The following is an 8,762-nucleotide window of genomic DNA, read 5'->3' on the forward strand; positions in this document are numbered from 1 at the left end:
GTATGAGCATTCCCCAGTGTGAATTGTCAGACATGCAAATCTTGGGTTCTGGAAGCCAAGCATAGCCATTGTGTTACCCACTGGAAATTACCCACTGCATTCCCTGTGCTGGTGAATGCCATTGTGGCAGGGTGAGATTTGGTCATCCTGGAGCTGTGCACTCATAACCATGTGAAAAGTGGGAAAGATGTGAGTCTGTCGTGTTCTATCCCAGAGCTGGGAGCTGCACCAACTTCCCATTTAGACACTTTTAACAAACATGGGATGAGGAGGCTCATGCCAGTGTGATAACGTGGAGGGAGGCATGTGGTGTGAAAAGCTTCCGGGAAAACAGGACAGAGGTGTTTGCACTGTGGGATTTTTGACACCTGATATTAGAGGCTGAGTAGCCTTTCCTCATTGCTTTTTTAAACCTTTTTCTCATTGGTCCCTGGAGGGACTTTTTTGGGGATTGAACCTTATCCCTTGGGTTGCTCAGTGGAGAGGGTTTGGAATTGTCCTGTACAGGGACAGCCGGTACACAGTGATCCTTGTGAGTCCTTTCCATCCCATCCCATCCCATCCCATCCCATCCCATCCCATCCCATCCCATCCCATCCCATCCCATCCCATCAAGCCCCTGGGGGTTACCAGCAGAGTGACATCTGCCCTTTCACACACACTCACCACCTTCAGGGCAGGAAGGGATGCTGCTTGGTTTGGGTGAGTGCTAAGCAGAGCTGATTGCCCTGGGGCAGAAGCAGAATTGGGACTGGGGAAGCCTTGACTGGTCAATGCTGCTTGTGTCTTTCTCCAATCTGATAAAGGAGACTGAAACATCTCACTCATTCCTTGGCCAAGAGCAGGCATGAGGAACCATCCCTCAAGATGGCTTTCTGCAGCCTCCACTGTCCCCACCAGCAGGCATTAGGTTCTGAAGGAGCACAGCCCGGGTCTCTCTCAGACTCTTTGGTCCTAGAAGGGGAACAGACATCCCAGAGTGGTTCATCTATAATGTTAATTTTCCTCACTCATCTCTCCATAAGATCTTGGTGCGTATGTACATGCTTCCCAGCCTCTCTTTTCCTCCTGTGTTCATTGGGGAAACTGAAGCACAGTGTGGAGGGAATGTGAGCACAGGCATTTCCTCCAGCACAGTGCTGCAGCAGAGCTGGGACCAAAACCCAGGGCTTTCAATGCTTCACCTTGTGCCTCTGCTGTAAATCCACCTTCTTGTACCACTCACTGTGTTCAGCATTAGCATGATATCAGCTTGAAGGAGACACTGACGCTCTGTTGGAGTTTTTGGGGTTTTTTAAAGCATGTCATGTGGCAGTTATTAAGAGAGCTGCCTACATTTTACAAATATTTCCAGGATGAAATTTGCCAGTGTCTGGGGCTGCAGAAGAGGGAATGTGAGGATGACCAGCACAAGGCTGGCTGCCAGACTGTGCTCTTTCACCATCAGTCTGTCCCCAAAACCTTCCTTCCTCCAGTGAACTGGTAACAGCAATGAGCCAGGGTGCCAAAGTCTCTGTGTGCCCTGCTTTCCCCCTCCAGCCTGGCATGGGGGGCCAGTGGCCCCCTTCCTCAGTGTACATTCAATTTGGGGCATTTGCAGCATCCCCCATCCTCAGGGACAGTGGTGCCTAGATAAGGATTGCAAAGCTGCCAGGCTCCTGCCTGTAAGCTGCCTGTTCCCTGGGGACATGGGAAGCTGAGCTTTCCTGGGGGATGCCTGTGATCAGCACTGCACTGATGGCTGCTGAATCTGGGCAATGGCTGGGGCTGGAGGGCTCCTTACAGGGCACTGCCAGTGAGAAGCAGGGAGAGAAGCTGTGCCTAGGGAAAAGAGCTTGTTAAAAAGCTGGGGGGAATCGTGGAACAACATGGTGAGTTGTCTGCAGGAGATCTCCAGGTAACACTGAAGAGTAATGGCAGCTCTTGGTGCCACTGAGAGCTTAGATTCCCCCTGGCCATAACTTACACACTCATGACTCAGTGTAAAGTGCCTCCTGCACCTGCCTGCCTCTATAACGGATAAACAATAATAATTTGTGGTTAAAATATTGCCCTCAGATGATAATCTGTGGGACATGGTTTATACAGAATAGCTGCACTGGGAGCAGGGGTAACCTCTCTGTCCTTGGTGAGAAGTGTTTGCACCCGTGCTGCTGGATCCAAGCATAGGGAGAGGGATGCTGTCAATGTAGGGATTTGCAGTCTATGTGGCTCTGCACACCCCAAAGCAGGTGAGGAGCAGGGAAGGGTCCTTTACCATTCACAATAAGAGCGGTTACTGTGCTCACAGATAGAAAGGATATCAGTGAAACCTCAGCAGAAGTCCCACCCAGAAAAACAGCAACATCAAATCCATGCAACACCATTTTCCCAGGACTGTTACATCCCTCCAGGATGGTGGCTGCTTGGGGCTGGGTGACCAGGATAACTGGAGCAGGATCTTCGCCTGGAGATCTCAGCAGGATCTCTTGAGGCTCAGAAGAGGTTTGGGGACAGACAAAAGTCTCCTGCAAGTGGGTGGCAGTGACGCAGGCAGAGCACTGGTATTGCTGGTATGTCGAGCACCTTGTTTATTGTACCTCAGACGTGTCGCAACAGTCCTGGGTTGTGTAATGGTTTCCAGGAGATTTTCCTGCTTTCCGTTTTTGGAGCTCTCATTCCCAGGGCTTAGTTTCTGCCAGAGATGGGTTGTGGTAGAGAGAATGAATTAAAATCAAACTCTGCTTAGGTGGGGTTTTGTGTTGAGATACCAAGTGTGTGATGAAGAAAGGGAGGAGATCTTCCTGAATTGTTTTTTGTTCCTTCTCAAGAGTTTACAGATATGGAGTGAAAGCTGGGTGCAGCTTCCCATCTTGGTGGTCTGATGCTACTCTGTTTCATGAAAATTGTAGGCCCTGATACGAGGAATTTCACCCACAGGGAATTAAATATTTCTTCCTAGCACAAGTAAGAGGTCGTATTTGACAACTGCCTTCCCTTCCCACCACAGGAGGCTGAGGATCCTATGATCCAGTCTGAGTATTTCTGTGGCACTTCTGGGGGACTCCTCTTGCCCCTGCCAAGTCCCAACCCTCCTCAACCAGGTTCTGGCACATTCCTCCCTTTCCCTTGGCACCTGTGCAGTTTTCCTCTCTCTTCTCTCCCTGCCTGGGGTTTGGAGAGTTTGCATCATGAAATGGGAATCACCTCAGCCTCTGCAAGGTGCAAGAGCAGAGAGAGCTCTGCACTCCCAGCATTCACAGTTTGGGGCTTGGATAAATCCTCTGAGTTGTCAGTCAGCAAAGGCGAACTCTTCATTCGGCATGGGTGACACAGGAGTTTCAGAAGCTTAAAATATTGCACAACTTGGAAGAATTATCACTGGGAAAACTGCTGTAGCACCCCAGGGAAATTCAGAGCTCCACCACAAATGCAGAGGAATTCAAGCTTCTCCTTGAAGCGGCTGCAAGAATTTCTCAATTTGGCCATCTTTGTTCTCCAGAATCTCATTTGGCACATCAGCTGAAATCTTCCTGGCCTGGGTTATGCCCCCAGCTCCAGGGGTTTTTCTTATTTTTGAAAACTAAATGCTGGCACAGTTATAAGAAATTGAAGGAAGATCTTAAAATGGAAACTGTTGGGCAAGCCTGAATAGTTTTGCAGCATGGTGAGGGGAACCTCCTTGGTGGGGAGACTGGGTCCCTCGTGCTGCTGGCTGCTGTGCTCAGCTAGACTGAGCATGGATGAGCTCTGAGCGTGGGAGGATGCTCCTGTCCCCACTCCAAAGGACTGCACTAAATACCAGGGTACAGCAACTCCAAATCTGCTTCCCACTGCATTTCTCTGAAGGGAGGTGCTGGGCAGAGGCTAAATGGGACCTCTCCAGCTCACTGCCATGTCCAAGCTCCTTCCATATCCACACTTGAGCCCTCAAAGGATGAGTTGCACCACATTGTTAAGCCCACAGTGAGGTCCCCCTCTGTGCTTCCCTTGCAAAGAATGAAATAACCTGGAAGCTGTTGGCCTCTGGAAGCAATTTAGCATGGGACGTGGTTATTAATTTAAATAGATTACAGAAATTTGAACTAAGCTGCATATAAATCTTCTGGCCCGTTCTTTAGGCTTTGGTCTCTGTTGTTTACACTTTTTTTTTTTTTGAATTGTGCTTTATTGATTCCTGAAGCTGTGATGTTTCCGTCAGAGCTCACTGCCTGGATGGCAGGCAGCTTCTCTCTTCCACACATATTACCTTTCAGAGCTACTGTGAGTAGGACACAGATGTTGTTAGGTCTCAGGTAAAGCCATCAGAGGTGGACGTTCAATCAAGTTTGACATCATCTTCAACCTGAAGGCAAAGGGGTTGGTTTTGATTAGCAGCTCGCAGGGTTGAGCCTAACCCATATCAGCGCTGCTGCTGCTGCTACTTTACCTGAATGGCAAAACCACAGATGGTAATTATAACCATAAGTGCTTACAGATTTCCTAACAACAAAGATAATTTGTTTGCTCCATGCCTTGTTAGAAGGGGAATTTTGTTCTGGTGACTGGGTGGTTTGTGAATCAGTCGCTGCCCTTTCACCCCTCCGTCCCCAGCTCGGCTGTTCCCCCCAGCTGTGGCCATTAGATGTTGATCCAACCAGAAGGGTCCCGCCGAGTCTGGTCTCTGCAGTGGCCACAGAGACGCCAGCCCAGTGCAAGGAGCAGTTCTGGCCTGGTGGGGAGTGGGACGCTGTGCTGACACCCATGGGATGCCCTGGGATGCTGGGCAAAGAAGGTCCTCCTTCCCTGCTAAAACCCCCCTTTCCTCATCCTATGCACATAACTTCTAGGGCAACTGAGGTGAAAGCTTGCTGTCAGGCTTCCCCTGACAGAGCTGAGCAGAGTAAAGCTCAGCTGCATCCCCCTGCTCACCCCACCACCCTGCTGTGTGGAATGACAAGACAGCATGTGAACAGCCAGGATTGCACCTCTATCCTGGGAACCACTGCCAAAAACCATGGCTTTCCTCCCTTCTGAAGGTGACCCAGCACCTGAAATCTTGGGAGGAAAACGGGGGGGGGGGAGTCTGTCCCTGTTGATCTCTGACAGCCAGAGGTCTCTCTCCACCCTGCGGCCTCTCCGGCGCGGGAGACGGGCTTACCTGTGAATTAAAGCAGCTGGTGCCAGCCCTGGCCCGTGTCCACAGCCATTCCTTAGCACAGAAAGCCTATGGGTTCGGCTTGGACCCCGGCTTGGCAGCAACTGAGGGCAGCGTCTCGCCTGGCAGGCAGGCAGGCAGATAACAGCTTTGATTTCTGGGTCTCACTTTAATTATAATGGAAGGACGCGGCTCGTTAAGTGCCCGCTTTGCTTTCCAGCGATCCCTCCCGGCTGCCAAGTGCGCTGGGCTAACAAAAGCATTCCTCTCCCCGCCGGGGCCGGCCGCAGCAGCCCGTATGGCGAGCAGACGGAGGGGATTAATAATGCGCGCAAGAACAGTCTGCCCGGCTCCTGCTCCCTGCACACAACCCGAGACCTCTGAGCAGCCTCTCTGGGAGGAGAAACTACCCTTGAAATGGAGACTGCCCCCAAAAAACACCGTTACGCCTTTACAGCAGCTCATCTCTGCCTCTCTGTCTAGTACCAGCAGAATACCTGCAGGGTCTTGCCCTAGAGTGTTTCTTCTCTCCCATAGCTCGGATCAGATGATTTTTTTTTTTTGTGCCAATCGTACCTGGAGTTATTCAAGACGGTGATATTGATCTTGTTCATATTTGTTGCCTTAATGAGTCACAAATTCAGTCTGTGAGCAGAGGTGGTTTGGAGGTGCCGGCTGGCTGCTGCTAACCTGCCTTTCTGGAAGGGTAGGAATTTCAGAAGATTTGGAGAACTGGTGTTTTCTTAGATTCCTAGAGGAAATTACACTAATTGCAACAACCCCCATGTGCCTGCAGCAAGCAGAAGCGATAGGATCTCCCCAAATGTCTGCTCCTGAAGCCTGTAACCTTCCTAACTGCCCTTCTCCCACCCTGCAGCACCGACAGACCTGCGGCAGGTGATCTGCCCGACCCAAACACTTACGGCTGCTTTGAGGCTAAATTGTTCCTGTGCTGGTTCATCTTTTGTTCGCAAATGGTACTCCATGCTGAGCAGAGATGTCAGCTCTCCACATGGGCAGGGAACTCGGGCTGTTGTCCACTGCCACTCTGATCTTATCTGGGGCCAAGATTTCCTTATTTTGAAATTATTTTAATATTCAGACTACACAAATATCCTCACATGAGCACGGTGCGTGCGGTTACAGCACAGTGCTAGTATGGAATTAATAAATACTCTGTGGGGTATATCTGAACAATGGACCCATATTAATCAAACTTAATATTAATCAGCTTTCTCCTCCACTCAGATCTAGCAATGCCCTCCCTCCAGACCTGGACATAGAGCTGGTTTGGAGATGCAGGCTCTTTCCGGAGCAGGACAGCATGCTTCTCGCATCTCTCAGATGCTCCTCAATAGGCTTAATTTAAACATTAACTCCCAATTCGCTTCTGGGCTCAGGGCATGGAAAAAATTAGAGCAAAAGGAGAATTTTTCAAGAAGCTCTGAGTGAGCAAAGCAGGGTTATAATAGAAATAGTTTTTGACCTTAATTATGGCTTCTAATGGAAATAGTTGTGCAACCTCAGCAGTGGGGTTTGGTATGTGCAGCAGATCTGTGCCGAGGATGGTGACGGGAGGACAGCGAGGGCTCGGCAGCCTTTGGCTTCTTTCTCCCAGGAGGCTCTCGGAGAGTTGGGCTAAGGCTGGTGAGAGAAATGTCCCTCACTTCCACCAGCTATGTCTTTGGATCGCTCCATCCAGAGCTAAGGCTTTGCCCCATTTCTGCTTCAGACAAGAATTTATGTGGCCCCAAGTCCCTCATCAATGCCAGCAGAATGTACAGGCGGCACCTAGCCTAGCACCTCCGGACAGAGGAGCGGGGAGAGAGCCTGTAATTCCCTGCTGGGATCAGCACAGCAAGTCCCAGCACAGGGGCAGCACGGTTTGTCCTGCTCAGCTTCCCCCTGGGGCAGAGGAAGCTGCCTGCCCCTCTCAGCTCCTCCAGGAAAGCGATTCTCGACTGTGAATGCCGATACAATAAACTCCAGCACTGTCCTCCGGGGATAAATGATGCCGATGAGAGCAGAGATACTCGTTTGAAGCATCCAGATTGCAAAATAATGACACAGCACTTGCAAGGGGTGGGAGCAGGATGGGTTAATTACTGAAGAGGAAGCACATCACCTTTGGTGTAGGGTCAAACCTCCTCGCTCTGGAAATGTGCTGTTATTACCCCTGCTCTAACGGGTCACTTGGCAGCGCCTGGGAGCAGTGACGTGTGGGGCTAATGTGATTTAGAAACCTCTGTTTTGGGCCATCAGTGGATGCTGGCCCTTCAAGGGGGCAGGGATTGCCTGATTCACCTCCTCTCCAGCAACAAAGGCATCCGAGATCTCGGGGCAAAAGGCTTCCTCGTGGCAAGGGAAGTCCCCACTCAGGTGGGATGAGTGGTTGATTAGCACAGCTGCAGGGGTGGAGGACGCCAGCCAAAACCCCTGCCATCAACGGGGCAGACTGGGCTGATAGAAAATTCAGAGTGACTTGAAGAAGGTGTGACCTCCTCCTGTGCCTGAACACTGCCAGGCACAGCCAGGGGAAATAATGGTGACATTTTGCAAGGGACCAGTCTCCATCTCTGCAGTGGTGTGGGGAATGGCAGCCCCCCTTCCCCAGTGTGCTGTGCAGAGCTTCCTTTCACACTGTCCCCTTGCCAGACCTCAGCCACCTTCAGGCTGTCCGCAGGGGGAGCAAAGTCACCTCCCAGAAATATCCGTATGTCTCTTCTGGATATAAATGCAGGAAATATGGGTTCATTCCCAGTAAAAAGGAATGTGTAGTGCAGCAAGCCCTATCCAGCCTCCATGGCGCATCTCTGGGAACACCTCAAGTGTGATCATGAGGAGGGACTGGGGCCCTCCCAGGCTTGGAGTCAGTGACCTCCTGTCAAAGGCAGCTCCTGTCTTATGAAGAGCAGGGGAACGATGCTCCACTCCTGCAGAGGGACCCAGGGCAAGGTCTCCCCACAAACTCAGGACCCAGCAGCCATTGACAAGGCATGTGTCCTTGCATTTTCAACTCTCAGTTCTTGAAAACTCGTGAAAACCTGACCATTTTGATCCTCCAAAAAGTGCTGGAAAACCCTGGCCTCAGTGTGGGGGTTGAGTTGTTTGGAAAATTCAGGCTTTGTGCTGAAGATGCAAACATGTTAGTTCCCCTTCATTGCCCGTGTCTCTGTGTAAGCTGCAGAAAGAAAGCAAGTGTTTAACATGCAGGCATTTAACCCTTTCAGGGTGCTGGTTTATTCATAGCATTAACTAACATAAAGAATCGTCCAGTGCATTTTGACAGCTACTGTTTTAAAGTTCTTATCATAGTTATTTTTTTCCTTTTATCGCAGTTTTTGTATTGTGTGGTGAAGATTCGTCTCTATCCTTGCCTAGTTTATCTATAATTCAGGACGTTTTTACACTTAGGTTATAATTGACTTTTCCATGCTGCAGCAACTCAAACAATAACTATTAATATTCAGCAGTCTATAGTGATAAAGATTTCCATTTACTTTCTTTTACTTAACCATGTGAATATACGACATCCTATCTCACACGGGTAATATTGAATTAATTCATATTTACTCTCCATTTTGCTGTATAACAATACTGAAAGAGTGAGCATTGCAGTTTTGGGGACATCTGACTCCCACTCTCA

The sequence above is a fragment of the Cinclus cinclus genome, chromosome 10 (genome assembly GCF_963662255.1).
Source record: "Cinclus cinclus chromosome 10, bCinCin1.1, whole genome shotgun sequence".
In the NCBI taxonomy this organism is placed as follows: Eukaryota; Metazoa; Chordata; class Aves; order Passeriformes; family Cinclidae; genus Cinclus; species Cinclus cinclus.